The 23,101-nt window shown below is 45.8% G+C and overlaps 1 protein-coding gene across 2 annotated transcripts in view; it reads left to right on the plus strand.

Annotated features, from left to right (window-relative positions):
• Positions 1-310: 310 nt before the first annotated feature.
• The window catches only part of LOC121850384 (band 4.1-like protein 1), a 56,968-nt gene continuing 34,177 nt past the window's right edge, over positions 311-23,101 (plus strand). Inside the window, exon 1 of one of the 2 annotated variants that reach the window (XM_042341896.1) lies at positions 311-574. The gene's annotated coding sequence lies outside the window, so the exon portion shown is untranslated. Of the gene's footprint in view, positions 575-4,180; positions 4,383-23,101 lie in introns of those variants that run through there. The other variant, XM_042341899.1, reaches the window with a different exon arrangement.

Here is a 23,101-nt window from a genome sequence, read left to right on the forward strand (position 1 = left end):
CTCTCTCTCTCTCTCTGCAGTTAATGAAGGCTTTTTGTTGCCTTTCCCTGGGAGACCTGCGTTGTGGTGTGTGTGTGTGGGGGGGAGTGTGTGGGGGGGGAGTGTGTGTGGGGGGGGGGGGGTGTGTGTGGGGGGGAGTGTGTGGGGGGGAGTGTGTGTGGGGGGGGGGGGTCAGGGCTGGGAAAGCAAACCACAGCGATCCTGATTGGATCGAGGCAGGAGAGGGGGAGAGAGAGAGAGAGAGAGAGATCAGTACCAGAGTGAGTGAGAGAGAGAGAGAGAGTGTTGGGACGAGTCGAGCAGAAAGGCAGAGAGAGAGGGAGAGGGAGAGGGAGCGCTCGGGGCAGAGCCACAGCCACAGCCGAGCAATACGCTCTCACTGACTGAACCAGAACACAGACAGAGAGAGAGAGAGAGAGAGACAGAGAGAGACAGAGACAGAGCCGCAGAGGACACAGACAGACACACAGACAGACACAGACTGTCATTTGTAACGGTGGCTTTTGGCCGTTCACAACGCGTTCCCGATGGTCACCGCTCGCGTTGGGAACCTGACGACCTCCTGACGCCACAGGTACTGCAATCTCTCTTTATAAAATGTGTGGATTCAGTGGCTGAGGGGTGGGGGGGGTATGGGGGTGTGTGTGGGGGATGAGGGTGTGGGGGGTGTGTGTGTGGGGGGTGTGTGGGGGTGGGGGGTGTGTGGGGGTGGTGGGTGTGGGGGGTGGGGTGTGTGGGGTGGGGTGTGTGTGGGGTGTGTGTGTGGGGGTATGTGGGGGTGGTGTGTGGGGGGGGTGTGTGGGGGTGGTGGGGTGTGTGGGGGGTGGGGGTGTGGTGGGGGGGGGTGTGTGGGGGTGGGTGTGTGTAGGGGGTGGGGTGGTGGTGTGGGGTGTGTGTGTGGGGTGGGGTGTGTGTGGGGTGGGGGTGTGTGGGGTGGGGTGTGTGTAGGGGGTGGTGGGGTGTGTGTGGGGTGGGGGGTGTGTGTGGGGAGGTGTGTGTGGGTGGGTGTGTGTGGGGTGGGTGTGTGGGGGGTGTGTGTAGGGGTGGTGGGTGTGTGTGGGGGGGGTGTGTGTGGGGGGGTGTGTGTGGGGGGGGGTGTGTGTAGGGGGTGGTGGGGTGTGTGTGTGGGTGGTGTGTGTGGGGTGGGGTGTGTGTGTGGGGGGGGTGTGTAGGGGGTGGTGGGGTGTGTGGTGGGGGGTGTGGGGGTGGGGGGTGTGGGGTGGGGTGTGTGTGGGGGGTGTGTAGGGGTGGTGGGGTGTGTGTGGGGGTGTGGGGGTGGGGAGGGGTATGTGAGGGGGTGTGGGGGTGGGGAGGGGTATGTGAGGGGGTGTGGGGGTGGGGAGGGGTATGTGAGGGGGAGGGGGTGTATATGTATATATTATATATATATTTCTGTCTTATTTTTCGTTGCGTTGGTTGATGTTCTGGAGGGTTTATGCAGAGGCTCAGCGGGTACTGTCTCGATCGCTCCTCATACAGTCACAGACAGAGCTACACAGACACACACACACAGACAGAGCTACACACACAGACAGAGAGCGACAGACACACACACAGACAGAGAGCTACACACACAGACACACACAGACAGAGCTACACACACAGACACACACAGACAGAGCTACACACACAGACACACACAGACAGAGCAACACACACACACAGACAGTGCAACACACACAGACACACACACACAGACAGTGCAACACACACAGACAGACACACAGAGAGAGGGAGCTACAGATACAGACAGACAGAGCTCCAGACAGACAGAGAGGGAGCTACACACACACAGATAGACACCAGAGGGAGTTACACACAGACAGAGCTACACAGACAGACAGACAGACAGAGAGCTTCACACAGACACAGACAGACACAGAGAGCTACACACAGACAGAGACAGTCAGACAGACAGACAGAGCTACACACAGACAGAGCTACAGTGTGAGACCCTCTGATTTTGTGTCAAATTGAAGTGATAAACGATACATTGTCGCAAAAAATCCGCAAAACACAGATACATTGTCGCTGCGGGTGATGGGCGACCCCCCGGGGGGGGAGGGGAGGGGCACTGAGCTCAGTCACACCTCAGTTATTCTAAAATATATTGTTTAACCATCTGTGTACCCCCACACACACACCCCTACATACACCCACACACACCCCCACACACACACACACCCCTACATACACCCCACCACACACACACCCCCCCCCACACACACACACCCCTACATACACCCCCACCCACACACACACCCCTACATACACCCCCACCCACACACACACCCCTACATACACCCCCACCCACACACACACCCCTACATACATCCCCACCAGACACACACACCCCACCTGCACACATCCCCACATACATCCCCCCACCCACACACACCCCTACACACACCACCCCCCACCCACACGCCCCCACCACACACTCCCCACACACACACCCAACCCCCCCACCCCATACACACCCAAACCGCCCCCCTACACACCCAACCCCCCACCCCACATACACACCACCCACCCGCACACACCCCCACACACACACACCTCTACATACACCACCCCCACCCACACTCCCCCACACACACACACCCCACACACACATATCCAACCCCCCCACCCCATACACACCCAAACCGCCCCCCTACACACCCAACCCCCCCACCCCACATACACCCCACCCACACGCACACCAACTTTATAAAAAAAAAGGCCCCCACGAATGATCCCCTTTTTTTTGTGATGTTGGGTGTTTATATCCCATCGAGTTTAATTTTTTTTGTTGGGGTGAGATGGGGAGGGGGGGGGGGTAGAGAGGGTAACTTCGCCCATTGCTAACACGGAGCTCACCCCCCCCCCCACCACCCCCATCCCCGCGATGGGATGCAGAAGGTGACGGACAATGGACAATAAATATGTGTATTTTTTGGGCTGTATTATGCGTGTATGGAACTCCATCACCCCGCCTCGCCCCCTCTCTTGCCTCCTTCAAGACCTATCCTCCTCTTCGACTGTGCTTTCGATCTCCCTGCTCCCCCGCCCCACCCCCTCTGCCCTCCACCGATCCCGACCCCGACCCCCAGCTCGGGTCTGAAACACTGATTGTCCCGCACCTTGGGACGTCCTCCCGGCGTGAAAGGCGCAAATATACAAATATCATTTTGTTGTTGTGTGTACCTTTGCATTGTCTACGCATGTGCGTGTGTGTAGGCACCGTGTGTGTGTGTGTATGCACCGTCTGTGTGGGTGTGTGTATGCACCGTCTGTGTGTGTGTGTATGCACCGTCTGTGTGTGTGTGTATGCACTGTGTGTGTGTGTATGCACTGTGTGTGTGTGTATGCACCGTCTGTGTGTGTGTGTGTGTGTATGCACCGTCTGTGTGTGTATGCACCGTCTGTGTGTGTGTACGTATGCACCGTCTGTGTGTGTGTGTGTGTACGCATGCACCGTGTGTGTGTGTATGTACCGTGTGTGTGTATGCACCGTGTGTGCGCGCGTGCACCGGGTGTGTGTGCGCGCGTGCACGGGGTGTGTATGCACGTGTGTGTATATGCATAGTATGTGTGTGTGTATGGGCTGTGTGCGTGTGTATGGACTGTGTGCGCACAGTGTGCATGTGTGTGCACAGTATGTGTGTGTGCCCAGCATGTGTGCGCGTCTGTGGTCGATCGTGCGCCCTGTGCCAGGGAAACTGCACTACCTTTTGCTTACGAGCATTTTCTCTTTCCTCGGTTGCAGTCGCTGAGTAATTTGCACAAACCACAAGCGATCCGAAGCGCTTCGAGGCTTGGGCTGCAATGGCTTAGGTTCGTTGGAGGCGAACCAAGCTCTCTGAGCAAGGCAGACGCATTTCATTTCCCACCCCACCCCCCTCCTCTCTCTCTCTCTCTCTTACGAATCTCATTTTATATACTGTAGGTGCTACTCTTTTTCTTCCTCCTTTCTTTCAACCAGCAATGGGTGTGACTGACTCTGCGTGTGTGTGTGATGTTGCAATTCAGAGGTGCAGAGCAAGCATTGGTGCGCTGGTGTCTTGCCAAAGCCACGTACATAGTCGGGAAGCAATTACGAGACCTAACAAAGAATTCCCACCTATCGAACTATTCATTCAGGGCTGCTCCCTTCTCTCTCCCTCCCTCCCTCCCTCGCTCTCTCTCTCTCCCTCTCTCTATCTCTCTCCCTCTCTCTGTCTCCCTCCCTCTCTCTCTCTTGTGTACAAAGCGATCAAGAGAGAATGCCTCTCTCAAATATTTGGGGGTCAGCCGGCTGTCTGACACTTGCGGAAGCCCATCGCCGTGCTTAAGAGTACCCAAACCAAACTGAGAATTCCATGCATCGCAGGAGATAGGATCTTAAATCGCAGTGCCAGGTAAAAGTTGTGTGTGTGTGTGTGTGTGTGTGCATTGCTTGATTTTAATAATAATAATCCTTGCATTTGATATAGCGCTTTTTGACGTCTCAAAGCGCTTCACAGAATAGACTGTAAAGCGAATTGACTGTATATTTGTGGGCGAAACGCGGCAGCCAACTGCGCACAGCAGCGTCCCACAAACAGTCGTGGGTTGAGTGACCAAATTATTGTTGTTTTGTTATTGATCTATGCCCCCACCCCCCCCCCACCCCCCCCCCTCCACCTCTCTCTCCTGCTCTCCCCCACCCCCAAGTATTTATTCTGTATGCAGTTTTATAAAGAGCTTTAACGAGCAGCGTTTGATTCCTCTGGCGTGCTGCCTGCCTGCGTATTGTTGGTGAAAGTGACAGAAACAAAAGATTGCGTGAGTGAAATCCAGGGCGCGATATAATGCGAGATTTCTTAGCAACTTCACTTCATATTTACGAATGACTTTTTTCTTTCTGCCACGCCCCCCACGCGCACACATACAGAAAATACATCTATAATTTCAAAAGACACCCATGTGTCTTGTGTGTGAATGGCAATAAGCACTGGGCCATAAATGTAACAATGATATTATTTGTTATTGCAGCAATTATGGGATGAAGTCAGTCAGTCGGGTAGGGCACAGTTCACCAGGACGTACTGTCTAACCACCTTAACGTCATTCATATGGTTATCCATGTCAGATGTGTGTTGTAATCTAACCCTAACTCTAATTGGCTTTTTTTTAAAAAAAGTTTACATTTCTGTGTTTTCATTGAGAGAGATACAGAGAGGGGGTGGGGATGAGAAAGGAGAGATAAAATGAGGGGAAAGGAGGAGAAAAAGAGAAGAGAAGGGCGGGTGGGGAGAGAGAGAGAGAGAGAGAGAGAGAGAAGAGAATGGGGAGGAGAAAAAGAGAGGGGATGGAACAGTCTGTCAATTTCATTGTTGGGATATAGCACCCAAACGATTTAATGGTTGTTTTTACACAGTGCGTAAATTGTATCAAGTGTTTGGCAAAGAAAATTAAGGTGCGTCAAGTGCTATTTTTAGAGCGACCGTTAAGTGGTGCCCCTTTAAGGAAAAAAAACGGTTTGTCAACAAAACCAAATGTACACTTTTCTCAATGGAAATTTGCGCTGTGTGCTTTTTGGCCCCTTATCTTGTACTGATTGGCGTTACAGTACTTGTAAGCGCAGATGATGTTTACTCAAGAGTGCTACTGGGAGTAACCTTCTGCAGTTAATCATTGCACCTTGATGCCCATTTCAGAGTTGCAGCAGTTTTACTCTGCAGTAGTTAGGTTGTTTTCAATGCACCTCCAGTCTTGCTTTGTTTGCTTAAATGACTGCCATCTGCAGTTGTCATCTTGCCCAAGAGTGGAAGCTTCGCACTTTAACCCAATGGCAAAGCATGCTGCAAAATGCTGAATATTACATAACGGATGTTTTATGAAGTTTACAATAGCAACTGTCAGTTTATTAATTTTCCAGATTGGCTTCAGTGCTCAGAAGGCCACTGCCCCGGTATAGCAGCAGCTTATATGGGCTTTCTGCTGAACTATGTGTTTGTGTGTGTGGCTGTCTATCCTTACAGAGAGAACATAGAGACACAGGGACAGGCTCAGCCTGCTCCGCCATTCTGTTAGATCACGGCTGATCTGTGCCTCAACTCCAATTACCTGCCTTTGCTCCATATCCCTTGATACCCTGACCTAACAAAAATCTGTCTACCAATGTCTTGAAACTTTCAATTTGGTCCAGCATTCAGAGCCTTTCGGGGGAGAGAGTTCCAGGCACAAACACAAAGGTGAGGTACAGATCAACCGATTCTAACAGAATGGTGTAACGGGGGAGAGGGTGAGTTGCACTGTCAGAGGTGCCGTCCTTCGGATGAGGCGTTAAACTGAGGTCCTGTCTGCCTTGTTCAGGTGGGACGTTCGACATCCCATGGTACTATTTAAAAAGAGAAGGGAGTTTCTCCCAGTGTCTGGCCAACAATCCCCCAAATATATTTAAAAAATGTTTGCTCACTCCAGGGCTGTTTGCTATGCACAACTGGCTGCCACATTTCGCTCACAAAATATACAGTACATCCGCTTTACACTATATCCTGCGAAGCTCTTTGAGTCGCCTCAGGGTTACGGACGGAGCAATATCAAATGCAATGATTATTATTGTTATTTGGCCCATGGAGTCTGTACCGACTCTCATGTACGTTCCATCCCACTGCCCTCTCCTGCCCCCATAGCCCTTCAAGTCTCCAGCCTGAGGTGAATTATACCAAAGATTAGTGCTACATATATCATTCTCTCTCTCTAAACAGCACGTTTAAAGGTGGTGGACTTCAAGATGTAAATTAATTGAAATTACACAAAATTATTTTTGCAAATGTACTTTCATGCTGTGGATATTTCAAATGCAATTTAGACTTTCTGGTCTTGTTGAAAACAATCAGGATCCTATTCCGACCAATTAATATTAATAGAAAAGTCGTAATTACTTTTGCAGTAAATTGATCATTGTTTATTAATAACCATTTTCAGGTTAGTATTCTGGTCCCAAGGCTGATTTATAACCAGGTAATAAGATCAGAGTGTTTGTCAGTAATCTCATTAGATGGACATAACAGTGGGCATCAGCAGAGAAATGCACAGACCCAGTGAAAGAAGCAGGGCATCTTAGGACGAGGAAAGATGAACAACCCAAAAATCTGTTTGTTTCTGGTAGACTTGCTTTAATTAGCCTTTTTTTTTACCATTTACAGTCTAAATAGAATTGTTCCCTGGACAGAAATCTCTCCATGACTGCGAAGGGCATCCAAGTGAAAAGGTCACTTTGCACTGCCAAAAACTAAACGTGCTCCAATCAGCCCAGCAGTCTTGATTCTCAATGTTACCATGAATACAATACACTATTATGCATCCATCCAGCAGAGATTGTAGGAGTTGAGCAGTGTCAAAAATGTTTTGTGAAGCCATTGTTACTGTGCAATTGATTGCATTATCGCTGAATATGCCATCAGTGAATGTTTCTTTAAAATTAATAGTTTTTTTAACCCAAACCATTAACCTTTTATCTCTGTTTTCTATTTATATCGTAATTAAGATCCTTGCATTCGATTTGCATGTCAATCGATAGAACTCTCGACTCTTGAGTTGGAAGATAGTGAGTTCAAACCACTCATTGGGTCTTTGAATTCAGTCTGGGCTGACATTTCATTGCGATGCTGGGGGTAGTGCTGCATTGTCAGAGGTGCTGTCCTTTGTGTGAGACGTTAAACCTGGGTGCCAGCTGAATGTTCAGGTGGATGTTAAAGATCCCGTCGCATTATTCGAAAAGGTGTCCTGGCCAACAATTCCATCACATAAGCAAAATGCAAAATACTGCAGATCCCGGAAATCTGAAACAGAAACAGAAGTCGCTGGGAACACTCAGCAGGTCAGGCAGCATCTATGGGGAGAGGAAAGTGAGTCAAAGTTTTGGGTCCACGACCCTTCGTCAGAACAGAAGTCAGTTCTGACGAAGGGTTCAGGACCCGAAAAGTTGACTCACTTTCCTCTCTCCATAGATGCTGCCTGACCTGCTGAGTGTTCCCAGCGACTTTTGTTTTTGTTTCAAATTCCCTCAAATAAAATTGGTCACACACTCCATGGCTGTTTGTGGGATATTGCTGTGAGCACAATTATCTGCTGCATTTGCCCACAAACACAAAGTAACTGCACTTCACAGCAAAGTCCTGTGAAGCACTTTGAGAAGTCTTGACAGCGTGTTAAGTCACTGTATCAAATGCAAGGATTATTATTATTATTATTATTATGACCTGTTTGGAGCCAGGAAAGCCTCGTGAGGATGAGTGTGATGGGCTCACAGAGCATTTGAGAAATTAAGTCTGGAGCCAGCGGGAGAGAGTGTCTTAGGACAAGAGGTGAGCAATTCAAGAGAGAGTGCCAGACAAATTGTCAAGCATGATGGAGAGCAAATGGATTCAGCCTGTGCAGTGTCTGTCAACTGGCGTCGATTTCCTCAAAGATTTCATTTGACTTCTCAAAGAGATTGGTGGGACCCCTGAGAATTCTGAGTCATCAGATTTCAGACCCGGCTGATTGTTTTTTGATTTTTTTTTTGCGGCACTAAAACTGCCGAATAAAAATGAACATCTATGACTGGGCAGCCCGCAGACGAATTATCACCACGCTTGTTGTGTGTTTGCAGCAGCGAGTGAGGTGACGAAGAAAGGAAATGAGTGCGAAGGCAGCGTGTTTATTAAGTAAGCCGTCAACCAGGCAATATGCCTCCGAGCTGGGAAATGAATCAAGGTTGCAGTTGGTGATTGCATTGTATTTTCTTTGAATTTTGGGGAAAAGGGGTTTTGCAGTGTTGTAAGAGAGGGATTGGGGGATTGGGGGGTGGGGGTTGCTTTAAATGTAATTTTGAAGAGGAAGTACTGCATTCCTTTGCCCAGACATGAAAGGAATTGATCCAGACACAGGCTTCCACAGTCTTCTCATTCACTGAGGAGCCCCATGTTTCCAAAAGCAGCGATGACTGACTCGCTTATAAACGTATAGTCACTACACTTCACACCAACAACAACATGCATTTATATAGCGCCCCTCACATAGGGTAGCGTCCCAGAGCCCTCAACAGTGATGGAGCAGGATGCCAAGGGGGGAGGTGACCGACCGTAACATGGTTGAAGAGGAAAGTCTGAAGATGGGGAAAGAGGGGGCAAGGCGGAGGAATTAGAGGGAGGAGTGTTCCAGAGTTACAGGGCCTAGTGGCGGAAAGTGCAGCCACCGACGGTGGAACGGAGGCAACAGGTTGTTGGGTTGGGGAGTAAACGGGTCCTGGTAACAGTTTCACGCTAACGTTTCAACGACATGATAAAGTGGTGCAGCAAATGCAAGGATTATTATCAATAATAATTTTTTTAAAAAACAGAAATAGGAATCGTAACTCCCCCACCCCGAACAATTTAGTGCAAATTTGTTACTTAATAGGAGGAGGGAGGGAGTGATAGGATGGGAAAGGAGGAGTGAGGAGCGACCTCTGATTCTGTCCAGTTTGCCCGGGCTCTGACACCACCCGGGATCAGTTGGGTACAGAAACACAGACAGACAATCATTTGCTTATTGCACCTAACCCATTAACTGTGCTGCACTTTGGAAAGTGAGACAGATTACTGCCGGGCAGGAATGTGAAGTCTCCGTGTTTAGAGCTCTGGTGAGCAGCAAGAGTGTTTCTCCACCACTTTTCCTCATTATTCAGAGGTAGGAAGTACTCGGCGTCGGAGATCGCCCCCAGTGTGTTTTGCAGAATAGAAGCTCGTCGGATCAACCCTGGCCTTTCACAGTTGCTGTCGCTCGAAATATACTGCGCATACTGCATTGTCGAGCAACTCAGTGAGTTCTGTACTTTTTGCAGGGACGTGTGTTAGAGGAGATGCAGAGGGCCTGTAAACTGTGTAGTACAGTAATTTGGCTGCAAATGCAAATTGCTGAAAGTTGCCAGAACTCGTCTCTCGTGTTTGTTTGTTGATTGGTTGGTTGTGGTTTTTTTTTAAAAAAAAACCCCAGTGAAAATCAAAGATTGAGCGAGAGAGAGAGAAAGAGAGACTCCTCAGATCAAAGCAGCAGCTAGCATTACCCTAACCCATCGGGGTTTTTCACTGACTGAGTTGGTTTAGGCTGCATTTTGAAATGAAGATGGCACTTAGAATATGGCATGATGATTCTGAAAAGCTCACGCCGTTTGAGAAGCAAGATTTAATAGGCAGTTAGAGTTCTGCGAAGGCTGGAGCTCTGAAACTGCAGACACAAGGAGAAAAAAAAAGGGTGTAATTACTACCAAATTCATTTCAGATTCTAACACATGCAACAGATGCGCACTTTAAAATATGTGTGAACTGTGCTTATAAAATGTGAGATTATGTACTGAAATGTTGCAGCTAATTCGAGCTAGCGAAAGCACAGATGTGAAATTGGGAAGCTTAATTGATACGAAATGTTTGGTAAGTTCTGATATTAAGGGTATGTCAGTGAAGTCTTGTCAGGTTGTGGATTTAAGTCCCTTGTCAGTCCGAACTTGAGCTGACATGACAGCAATTTAGTGCATTGTCAGGGAAGTGGTCTATAAGTTGGCATTTAATAGTCCCGTGTATCTGTTTTCAGGTGAATTCATTCTCTTGATATTTTTTTCTTAGAAAATTAAGTAGGTGTCCAATTTTCCTTCTAATTTACTCCCCATTGGCATAACCCGTCTCTGCTTCTGGTCCGGTCTCCTGTTGCTCTCATTTCGCGGACATAAGTGTCCCGTCGTTTATGCGTGAGCGTCATCGGATCACTCGACTACCGAGGGCTTCACGGTGGAGCCTAACCCCTCTCCATCCGGCTGATGCTCACCCCGCCCGGCAGGACATTGCTGGTTGCCGCAATCACCCACAAAATCTTCCAGTCGGTGCACTTTACAGTTACTGCTGTGAGGTGATTTGAGACGCCACCCCACTTTCCCCCCACCCCCACCCTTCACCCGATGTGAAAGATGCTGCGTAAAAGGAAGGATTGTTATTATTTTATTAATTAGGCATTACAAATAGTCACAGAATCATAGAATCCCACAGCACAGAAGGAGGCCATTCGGCCCGTTGTGTCGGGGAGTCTTTTTGAAAGAGCTGTCCAGTTAGTCCCATTTCCCCCGGTCTTTTCCCACGGCCTTGCAAAAGACGGTCTTTTTTTTCCTCTTGCGAACAGTATTTCAACTGGAAAATGAACCAGGCAATGTTCGGATTCCATGCACATGAGGAACCAGTCTGTTTTCAATTACTCCAATGCTTTAGCTGATCTCTCACCTCTGAAGACTGATCATGCTTTTCACTACCTTCTCTCTTTGAAGCACTGACTGTTTTGATGTCCAACCTCAATGTGCCGAAGTAGCACTGAAAAGAGCGATGAAAACAAAAAAAGTCACGTAGATTACTTTCACGATGACATAGCTTGGGTAAATGCTAACTTATGATCTTAATAACCGCCTGAGTAAAACCAGCTAATAATAACTGTAATCTCCAAACCCAAACCAGCTATTCTGGATTGCACTGAAACACATGCTGGATAATAATAAAAATCCTTGCGTTTCATATGGCGCCTTAATCAAGTCATTGAGACGTCTCAAAACGCTTCACAGAGTAAAGTGAATTGACCGTGTGTTTTGTGGGCGAAACGCAGCAGCCAATTGAGCACAGCAGTGGCTCACAAACAGTCATAGATTGAGTGACCAAATTATTATTACTTTTTTTTTGGAAGGGATTATTACCCCCTGAACAGCAATCTTGCCAATCAACTAACAACCGGGTTCCTATGTACTGCTAGGTAAACAAAGACGTTTAGTGGAAACACCGGAGTTAAGAAACTTGCCCAATGTTTCGCTCTACCCGGGAATCGTAACACTTAGCCTTTGATATAGCGCCCTATTGCACCAATGTCTCCTACTGCTTTATAGCTAATAAATTCAAGTGAAGTGACTGCTTGCAGGCAACAGGCATGCCGGTTTGCACTTGGCGAAGTCCCACCAGCTTTGCTTGAGGTGAATAATCAACTAATCTAAAGGAGCGATTGCTTCAAACTGTAGATTCTTTCCCAATGAGCTGTCCAGTTTATTTAACATTTTCTTGTTTTATGATTGTTCGTCCCTCTCCTTTAATCTTACCTACATATGGAAATCTCCCCGTGTCTGGAATGGAATGCGCTCTACCCCTGGAGGGTGTACCTTGTTTACCTCATCCGGAAATTAATCTTGAAATTAATATTGCGCTAGTCAGCGACAGACAAGGCTTGGGGATCCCAAAGTTTGCATTGGGGTAGTGCTGAGTTCAGCCAGCTAAAACCACACAGCTTACGATTGTGAGAACTGTCAAACATTCCCCCCTTGCTTGCCTCGCAAGGATAACCCTACTCTTTAGGGATTTGGCTAGCAGGGTTAGCCAAGGTTATAATAATACATTGTGAGCCGTCTATTTTGAAAACTGCAATGGAAAATTTTGGAGGGGGGAAAATGGTGAACATTTTGCTACAGGAGAATAATATCGCCCTTAAAAGCGACAATGAGCTGTTTTTCCTTTCAAAGATGCATTTGAATTCCCAATCCATTGCTGGCCATTATCTGTACTTCGCTTGCTCCAGCTGTTCAGAGCTTGTTTGAAGCCAGTGCCAGGATATTCGAAATCAGGAACTTTGAACGGGAGCTCAGTTTCAGTCGGTCAGACCGTGTGTACGCACAGTGCAGATGTGCCTGTGGTTACAAAGTGCCCAATTTTCCATTGCTTGTTTGCCAGATGCATTGAAATGAATGCAAATGTGGTGGGGGAATAGGCATTGGAGACACCTCGTCTCCTGTTGACTTTCAACCCTCGAGGCCATGGTTGAACATGATGTACGGGGGGTGGAGAATTGGGTTCACTTACTTCTTTATCCAGTGGGTAATTAAAGACTGGAGCCGGTAACCTTGAACGTTTGGTGAGGCCAGGCCGTGGACTCGTTTAAGAACCAACTTGGTGCTTTAATGGATGGACAGTAAGGTGGGTATTCCAGAACAGTGAGATTTTCTGGCAAGCTTTCCCACTTCTTGTCCAGCTGAGACCAGCCTACCCGGCAGGGCTTTGGCTTGCAGAGTTAATGGAAGCTGAGTGGGAAGAGATCCCTGAGACCAAAGGGCTTTCTTCACCCAAATCTCTTTGGTGATCTTAATTTGTGTTTTAGGGAAAGCTCTGGTGCAGATTGCTGGCGAAGGATGAATCCTTCTCGAAAGGAAACCTTTTTAAAAGTTAAAACAACTCTATAAAATAATCCCCACTGAAAGCAGGAGGCCAGACTTTCCTTCCAGTTATTCGAAAACCGGACGAAACACCACTCGCTCCCACAGGCAAATGACAAATCGCACATGTGAAAATTGAATGAGACTACGCAACACACCCTTTCAAAGCTGTTCTTAACCTCCATACTGCACTCAAGAGACTGGGGAACAATATTTGCGGAGTCGCACAATATTTGCTCAAGACTTTGCACACACAAAACAAACACACTTTGTGCCACATCTGGTCAATATCAGGTGGAACTTCAATTTCCGGAGCTCTGGATTAGTAGAGGGTATCGGGTATAATTTAACATAGAGTACCACATCAGCTGTGTATTCAGCTTCTCACTGACATTGATGCATTACAATAGCCTGAACGCAAACAGATTGCTGTAATGCTAAATAATACAAAGGAGCTACATGGCAAATCAAATGATGCACAGTAATAAACTTTATATTTGATATAACGCCTTTCACATCAGGAAGATGTCTCAAATTATTTTGCAGGATATTCTGTGAAGTGCTGCGACTGTGTAATTTGTAGGAGAACCCAATATCCAATTTGCGCACATCGATGTCCCCACATAACAGCGTGAAGTGAAACTGGCAGCTTTATCTGGGCCACTGTCAGCCACGATACTGGGAGAAACTCCTTTTGTGATGAGGAAGAAAACGCTTTGATCAATTGTCAGTTTATTTATTGCACGGGTTTGCTCTTTGAAAACTTCAAAATAAGTCTTGGGCCGTTATATTCAGTCGGTTGCCACAGAAGGCATTTCTAACGTGTAGCAGTAACCAGTTGAAACTCTGGTTAGTTGGAACATTGGGTTTAAAATAGAATATTTCATGGCATTCAGTTACTCGAGTGTAATCTCATGAATCTGTTTTAGTGAGAATTAAATAATATTTGACTTGAGTCGCGGGGCAAGGTGCTATAATGCAAAAGTACGACTACAGTAGATTTTTTGTGCTTATCCTGTTGTATTGCATTTTCCAATTATTTCTCGTTCTTTTACACTTGTGCTGCTGTTGAGGATTTTTTTTTTGTGTCTCTGCCTCCCTTCCTCCCACCATGGCTACCCTCATTCTTTACTTTTCTCTTTTCTTTCATCCCCGTTTCCATTTGCCAGCTGTTGCCATCCCTGGTAGCTCAGTTGGCTGAGCACCAGACTTGGGAGCAGAAGGCACTGGGTTCAATTCCCAGTGGAATTTATCCCTTTTGATGTTGACAGAATGAATATCATGATTAAAAAAAAAATGCTGCTCGTGAGGAGGAAAGGGATGGGGTGGCAGGTGGGCTTCCCTGGGGCTGAAGTGTCTCTGAGGAGACACCCAAGGCTGTCTGGATCAATAACAGCGTGATGTGCAGCCTTTCGCATTGGATAACGTCTCAAAGTGCTCTATAAACCCTGTGTGAATCGCTTGATCACATTGGAGGGAGAGGTGTGTGAAAGCATAGAGAGGATATATGGTGAAGCCATTTGAAGAGATGAGTTCCATAGAGCAGGGGCATAGTGGCTGAAAGCTTGACCGCTGATAGTGGAACCATGTGGGCAAGGGACTTAAAGCAGGCCCAACATCGCGGGCTGGAGGAGATAAAACCTCATCTAAAGAACCTGTGGCGTATTCGAAAAGAGAAGGGGGTTTGTTCTTGTCAACGATCGTTCACTTCAAGACTGTGTGTGGGACTTAGCTGTGCGCAAATCAGCTGCTGTGTTCGCCTACAAAATACACAGTCACTACATTTGCAAGGATTTGTGTTATACAGTATATTCTGTGAAACGCTTTGAGACGTCGTGAAGACGTGATAAGGCACTATCAAATGCAATTATTATTATTATTAAGAGACCACTTCCTGCACTTAGGATCTATGGAAGTGTAGCACCAGATATTATTTTTATTATTATAACACGAAATGCAACATGTTAGAACCAATTCAGACATAATGCCATCCGGCACAGCTAAAGCCAGTTACAGGCATTTCTGAATTTCACTGACCTTCACCTTGAGGCTGTAGACAGGGTTTGCAGCACGCAGGTGGACTTGGGTCACGGATATCAGGCATAGACACTTGGAGACGTGCCAAAAAGAAAAATCGTGTGTAAAAACCTGCGCACATACAGCAAACTAAACAAATGTCAGTCTAAAAGTCTGTCTCCTGGGCTATTCACATTCCCACGGTCACTGAACTTGTTTGTAAATTTTATTCATCACTGCGCAGGGCTCCAAGTTAACTGCGACTTGGAGCGTTGACTGTTCAAACACAATGGATTTCAAATCTGCTCAATAAATTGACATTTCACCTGCAGTGCAGAAGTCCCCCACCAAAAGTGGCAATTGGTTAGTGTGTGATGGTAAAGCTGGCTTCCTTGACATGGTTTCAGTGTGTCCCTGGAGCAATCTTCACGGTTTTACGCAAGATTACAGAGAGTGATATGGCACAATCAAACAAGCTATTCGGCCCATCTAGTCCATTGCCAGTGTTTATACTCCACACAAGTCTCCACCTCTCTGAATCCCTTTCTCCAGTGCACCTATATTCCCTTCTCTCCCTCATGTCTGAATCCCGTCAGGCACATTGAGACGTTGTCCCGACATGAAAGTCATTATATATATCAAATGCAGCGAATAATTTTCTTCTCATTTTTATTGTTTCCAGTGTGTGGCATTGCTTATGTTGTGTACAGCTCCTGTTCGTTGCCGTTGACAAAGTATCTTGAGTTCAGATCGAGCCAAGAGTTTGTGGGGATTGAACAGATATTCACATCCGGTGCTTGGGGGGGAAAGGGGGGGGGAAGTCATAAAGATTTGCTTCTTTTGAAATTGATTCACAAACATCTGGTTGCAATCATTCAACATTCCCAGACGAGCGTGGTTTTCTTAAAAGGAAAGCTCCTTCCGACTAGATGCGAATTTTAAATGTATAATATAAGCGCTGTGTAAATATAACCTCGGACAGAGAGGTAATTGTTATCTCTCTGTCAAGCAGATTACTCGGGATATTGTTCAGGCAAACTGCTGTTAGCAATTTACTGCGCCCTTCGCGGCATTTTACACCATTAACTACAGTCGCGGAAAAAGTGGTCGCGTCTGACATAACCAGGTATGGCAGGCTTTGATTTTTCGAGTCTAATTTGGGTGAAATTGCCTCCCCTCTCCCGAATATAATGACCGCAGTCCATGTGCATGCGCACGTTTTTCTAAATTCCATGCGGATCACAGTAAGAGGGACCGAGAAGTGTTAAAGGTTACTGGGAACGTCCCCTGGGTCGAGCAGAAAAGGAGTTGCAGCCTAGCAACGCCAGGGAGGGAGAGCTCTCTCGCTCTTTAAAGGAACAGTGCGCATTGTCTTTGGTGAAATATTGGTCAACTTTAAATCTGCTCACGGATTTATCATGGTTCATTAAGATGTAATATTTACCACTATTCAAAGGCTGAAAAAAATATCTTCTTGCGTGGCGTTTTTGTCCATATTTCTGTGAGTAAGTGTGGGGTATGCACTACCTGTATGTTAGGTTATGGACTGCGCCACTGTCAAGCACTCCAGGACGCTATATAAAGGAAGTTGGTGTTGTTGGAAGTGGACAGATGGTGCAGTAAGGATATTTCATGTAAGGTTTTGGGCTGAAATCATGTGGATGAAGTTTGTGTATGCTCACTCAGTATGATGAGGGATATCTGTTTGAGCTGGCTTCCAGCCCAGATTCTAGAGGTGAAAGCACAATGTAAATTAAAACCTCTTTACCTCTCAATCGTTCAGAACACTTTCGTCCTTTGCAAACGTTCCACCGTATTTATGGCATTTATGATGTGCTCAGCTCAGTTGGTAGCACTCTCGCCTCTGGATCAGAAGGTTGTGGGTTAAGCCCCATTGTGGCTCATAATCCAGGCCGACACTTGATTGCAGTGATGGGGTGAGTGCTTCATTATCAGAGGTGCCTTCCTTCGGATGAGATGTTAAGCCAAGGTCCTGTTTCCTTGTTAAGGAACCCATGACACTATTCAAAAATAGAAGGGAGACGAAACTGGCTAGCAATCTCCCAGCTTAATCGGTCATTCACCTCCTGGCTATTTCTAGGATCTTGCTGGCACAAATTGGCTGCCTTGTTTACCGATCCAAAAAAAAAAGGGTCCTGTATACTTGACGGCAATTGCTTGCAAAGCCTTTTGATTTGTTTCGACGGGAAAAGGTGCTGTACGAAATGCACCTTCTTATGCACGCATATGATCTTTAAAAAATAAATATGATAAATATATGCATGAGTACACACATAAAGTATTCAGTCACGTTCATATTTAAGGCTGTAGTTTTATTTTTTTTTAAAAAAATTGTCACTCAATCCACAACTGTTTGTGAGGCACTGTTGTGCAATTGGCTGCCACATTTCAACCAAAAAGCATACGGTCGATTCCACTATAAAATATATTCTGTGAAGCACTTTGAGATGTTTCAAAGGCCTGATAAGGTGCAAAATGAAATGTAAGGATTATTAATTTATTTTCATTTCATCTTCAGCAGTACAAATGATGGGGGCGGTGGGGAGAGAGAAATTTCAGCCGGGTCTAGTTTTACTTTTATCTTATTAGCATTTAAGAGTGTCCAGAATTCCTTAAAAATACAATCTTAATTTTGCAGCCGTTTTTCTGTAAGTTTCATTTTGCATACAAACCCGTGCACGACTCCAAGGCCTATTTTATCTGACGTCTCTTGAAATAACATGGGGGGAAAAAAGTGGAACGTCTTTTATCTTCGTGTTCACTTAAGATTTAAAATCGGGTCTGAAGAATTGTAAATGATACCACATGTTTAGTTCAGAGCAGCAAATAGTTTTTATATCTCCACATTAGTAGTACAGTAATTATTTAACTTTGGGAACCCAGAGAGTATTTCCCACTAATTCCTCCAAGCCCGTGATCTTAGAATAAATAAGTCGCCTGGAATCCAGTGGGTGAGTGAGTCATGGAGCTGCAATACAGTAGTTTTTAAAAGGGAATTAGACAAATATTTTGGGGGAAAAAAATCTCAAAGGCTATGGGAAAAGGGCAAATGAGTGGGGCTTAAATGAGGACTTTGAGGGAAGTGACCAGCCACGATGAACGAATGACTTCCTCCTGCCTGTTGTAAAATTCTCACGAATCTGGGCAGAGTTGAAGGCTTAGCTTCGAGATCGCAAGTACAAATGCAGCAATCGAAAGTCACTGCATCTCGTTGTACAGGAATAATTGCTGGCGGTTTCGCTTTTATTATAATAATCCTTTCACTTGGTATAGTGCCTTTAAAAGTCAAATAGTCTTTAAAGTCCCACACAGATATTTTATTGTCAAGTGTAGTGACTGTGTTTTTTTGGGGGGGAAGGGGCAGACTCGGACACCAGTTGCGCACAGCAGTCTCAGAATGTTTTGAGTTCAAGACCCACATCGGGAACTTTGAGCTCACAGTCCAGGCTGACTGTCTGATTCAGTGCTGGGGGAGCTTTGCAATGTTAGAAGTGTTGTCCTTCAGTTGAGGCGTAAACCAAAGTCAACAAGCAAATGTTAAAGTCCCCATAGCACCTGAACAGCGAAGAGGTTCTTCCAATAGTCCTCCAGGTGAAACGAGTCTTTCTGTTTGTGGGACATTGCAGTGCACAAATTGGCTGCCACATTTGCCTACAAAATACAGTCACTCCCAATGAAGCAAAAATGTCTGATGCACAGGAGCTGTGCCAACGTGTGTGGAGGGGAATCCGTGCACTGTACAACCGGGGCTGCAACTCATCGCTCATTGAGGTGCTCGCCCAGAATCGTCTCCTGAGCGAAGGGAAGATTTAGCTTCTGCTTGTTAGAGAAAGGCAGGCAATGGTGCTGTCAGATAACAGGAGCAACAAATACAAACCTGTGGCTGAAGCGTGCACCAAAGAAACCCTTATTGTTGCTTCCTGATAAGGGCCGGAAATTTAACACTGCTGTTCTTTCACTGCTGTCTTTTCAGTGCTGTCCAAAACTGCGGGCTTTATGGTGCAGAACAGAACATTCCACCAAGGATGCATTTACCCACCACTGTACCCGAGATCACTGTAACCTCAGCCTCTTGCCTGCCTTTGTCCAAAAATACAGAAGTAACTCCAAGCAAAACTGAGTTTACCCAAACAAAAGGAGGATAGCGAAAACATTTACACTTGGGCATTCACTTCTTGGCTGTTTATGGGACATTGCTGTGCGCAAATTGGGTTGCCACATCCGCCTACAAAATTCACAGTATTTCACTTTACAGTAAATCCTGTTAAGTGTTTTGAGGTGGGCCTCTTGACGTGAAAGGTGCTGTATTAAATGCAGAGATTGTTTTTGTTAAACCGGAAAGACGATTCTTGACATTGGTGGCCTGGCCTGCCTGAAAAGCAGCTCTTTTTTTAAAAAAAAACTTTGGATTGTATTAATCAACCACCTCCCTCTGAGTAAAGACCTGGATTATAATTGTGTTTCGTTGGTAAGTTATTTAACTTGTCCAGAATCCAAGACAGCAATGAATCCTGACATTCTCCAAACACCAGAACCCCAAATTTCCCCCTCCACAAAACTCTTCAGTCCCAAATATTTGTTTGAAATGTATACACATGTATTTAAGTTTGAAGTAAGCTTTAAGTGTTTAGATAAATTCTCTTTCCTTCCTCCCTCTTCCACCCCCCGGTCCCCCACTCTACATCAGATTGGGAAGAAATAGCCTTGGCGGGAATCAGAGAAACAAGCCTATTAGCCATTCCCTTTTATACAGGAAGGGATTGAGACCTCGCGATGCCCTCAAGTCTATGGCTCATCGATACCAGAATAGACTTCAATGTATTTAAACCAGTTTGGTGTTGAAAAGTGCTCTGTCACTTACGTCTGGTGAATAAGCGGCAAACTGAGAAATAACCCCAGCTCAGCAATCAATGTTTTGGAAAGAAACCTCCCGTGTTTCATTCCCTTTTGCCTCAGGGAATGGGGCAGCGAGTGACATGTTTCGCAAACTCCTGGTTATGCATTGGATGAAGGGAGATATATGCAATGTGAGCAGCAGAAGGATTCTGCGTGGCTTCAGCGAGAGGTTATTTGTCATTGCTTGTGGATGATTGCAGCCTCAAATGTCAGCTGGGACAGACAAATCATTGAAGATTTCTTTCAATGGGCTTCTGTCAACTGAGGTTGCCTTAACCTGTTCTCTGACAATAGACAGGGATTAATCCACACCTTCAGTCTTTTTTCTTGTGGGAAACTGGGTTAAATAATTGTCGTGGGTGTCAAAATTAAAAGTGTGGTTCTGTGAGATGTATTAAATATACATATGATAAATATAAATAATCCTTGCGTTTGGTATATCGTCTTTCATGTCGAGAGGACATTCCAAAGCAGGATTTTCTGTGAAGTGGAATCACTGTATTTGTAGATGAACTCAGCAGCCCAACTGCACACAGTGTCAGTGTCCCACAAACAACCATGAAACCAGTTTTATTTATTTGGGGGGATTGTTGACCAAGGATCTTTAACCTCACCTAAACAGGCAGTCGAGCCTTGGTTTAACGACTCATCTGAAGGATGGCACCTTCGACAATGCAACACCTGCCCAGCACTGCAGACTATATGATTTCCATATCCGATATGGGGCTTGAACCAACAACCTTCTGAAACTGGACTGGACCTTCTCTTTGAATTACACGTCAACTTCTCAAAGGCAGTTTGGCATTTGATGCAGAGCTGGGAGGACTGTTGGGAGGGTATTTTGGAAGGATGGGCCGAAGGGCCTTCTTCATCTGAACCTCTCTTGCGATCCACATATCAAGCAGAGAACTGATATAAGAGGCAACAGGGAGGTAATCTAATCAAGGATTTGAGAAGATGCCATAAATGTGAACTTTATGAATCTCACCTGAATCCAAGATTAGATTTATTACCTTTAATTTCCGTCTGGACATTTGTTCTTTATAACGTGCACATTTCTGATTTTGCTGTCCCGCCCTCCCACTATTTAATCTAACCTTTACCGCTGGAGTCAGCAAGCTGCCTGTTTGGCTTTCGTCTCTCTGTGTGCATCAGTGAGTTTCAGGCGGTTGCAATAAATATATAATAAAGGTTAGCGGGGTATATCTAAATATATAATAAAGGTGATCCTTTTTCTGTAATATTGGCCAATTTAATTTAATACAACGCCTATATAATGTCAAATATTTCAAAAGCACTTCACGGGTAATTGCTGTCAAGTTCAGTGACTGTATATGCGGGATCTTTCCTGTTCATAGCAAATAGAGAGATACCTAACCCTTTACATTTTTGCTTGGCCAATTCTTCAGGGCCCATGTTTGGACAGGTTTGGGCTGCGATTGTTCAGATTAGAACAATGTTTATGACCTGATTTATAATGGCATTGCTGATTGTGATGCACTGTATATCTCGAAGGTATAGGGCATCGAGTAAATCATCTGCATTGTTCTTCAACTTTTATCAGTTTACATATTCATCGGATAGTGCAGAGGATATGAATACCTGTTGGTGTCTTAGCAAAGCTTGGAATTCAGTCAAGCTCTTCAGCTGGCATTAAACCAGAAATGATATTGCAGTGCTAGATTCACTAGCCAAGCGTTAAGGGCGTGTGTGTGTATGCATGTATTTAATATCTATTAACATAATACTTGTATTTATGTAGTCCCACATTGCGTCGTAGAAACATCTCAAAGCCAAAGCGCTTCATGCGGTTTTCCTGTTAAGCGCTCTGGGAAGCTACCCTGTGTGAGGGACGCTATATAAATGCAAGTTGTTGTTCTTAGGTGTAAAGACTATGTACTTGTAGGTAGGTGAGGGGCTTATGCTAGAGGTGTACTCCTGCTATTGTGGCAAGAAAGTTTGCGGATTGTAGGCGAAAGAGTAAGTAAGCCAACTCTGACCGTGACTCGGAAGATTGGCGGCATTTTTGGATAACATTGAGTTGAGCAGTGAGATTGCTTGACAGGTGATTAGAGAGTAAATAACAAAACCTATTCGGGGCAGGTCGCGAAATAATATTTGAAAAGTCGGCGACCTTTTTATGCATATTGCCTCGGATACTCAACGCTATTCGCAGTGCTGTTCAGCCCAAAGTGGAGCTTCCTTTGTATCCGTTTTATATTTTCGGAAGCTTTTAAGCAAACGGGTCTTTCATAACCACGTTCACATATGTTATCGTCCGAGTATTAGAAGCGAGTTTTAACTCAGCCGAGTGACTCTCACTGAGAAGAGCTGGACAAGTTGCCACATTTCAACAAGAAGGCCTTATGATTTCTCTAAATGCAGACATGCGTGGAACTGCGGTTGATATGCCAATCCTGTTGGTGAATTTGCTCTTCCTTCAAAGCTCGTCACAGGATATTTACCGTGTGTATTTTATGGCGAATGGGACAGCCAACTTTTACTCGACAATATCCCACAAAGAGCCATGAAGTGAGGGACCAATTTTGTCTGGGGGATTGTTGGCGATGACACCAGGGGAAACTCCATTCTCTATTTCGAATAGCGCCACAGGATCTTTAAACGTCCACCTGATCAGGCAGATAGGACACCGATTTGATGTCTCATCTGAAGGACAATTCTTCTGACAAGAGATCCACCTAACACTGCACTGGAGTGGCATTTTAGTTTAAGGTCCCAACCTTCTGACCCGAGAGGCGAGATTGAACCAGGCTGTCACATCTCTCTTAGTGATAGCTTAGTCATCCAGTGCGCCTGACAGCACAAGACACAGGAACAATTCAGCCACACAAACTGCTGCCTCCGCAACTCACAAAGGAGCCTACTGTTCCTCACTTATGTTATTTCAACTTGACGTGCATGTCCCAGGGCAGGTAATAATAATTCCGCAATTGCTCAGGCAAATGGAGG

This window comes from Callorhinchus milii, unplaced genomic scaffold (genome assembly GCF_018977255.1).
Source record: "Callorhinchus milii isolate IMCB2004 unplaced genomic scaffold, IMCB_Cmil_1.0 Scaffold18, whole genome shotgun sequence".
Taxonomy (NCBI): domain Eukaryota; kingdom Metazoa; phylum Chordata; class Chondrichthyes; order Chimaeriformes; family Callorhinchidae; genus Callorhinchus; species Callorhinchus milii.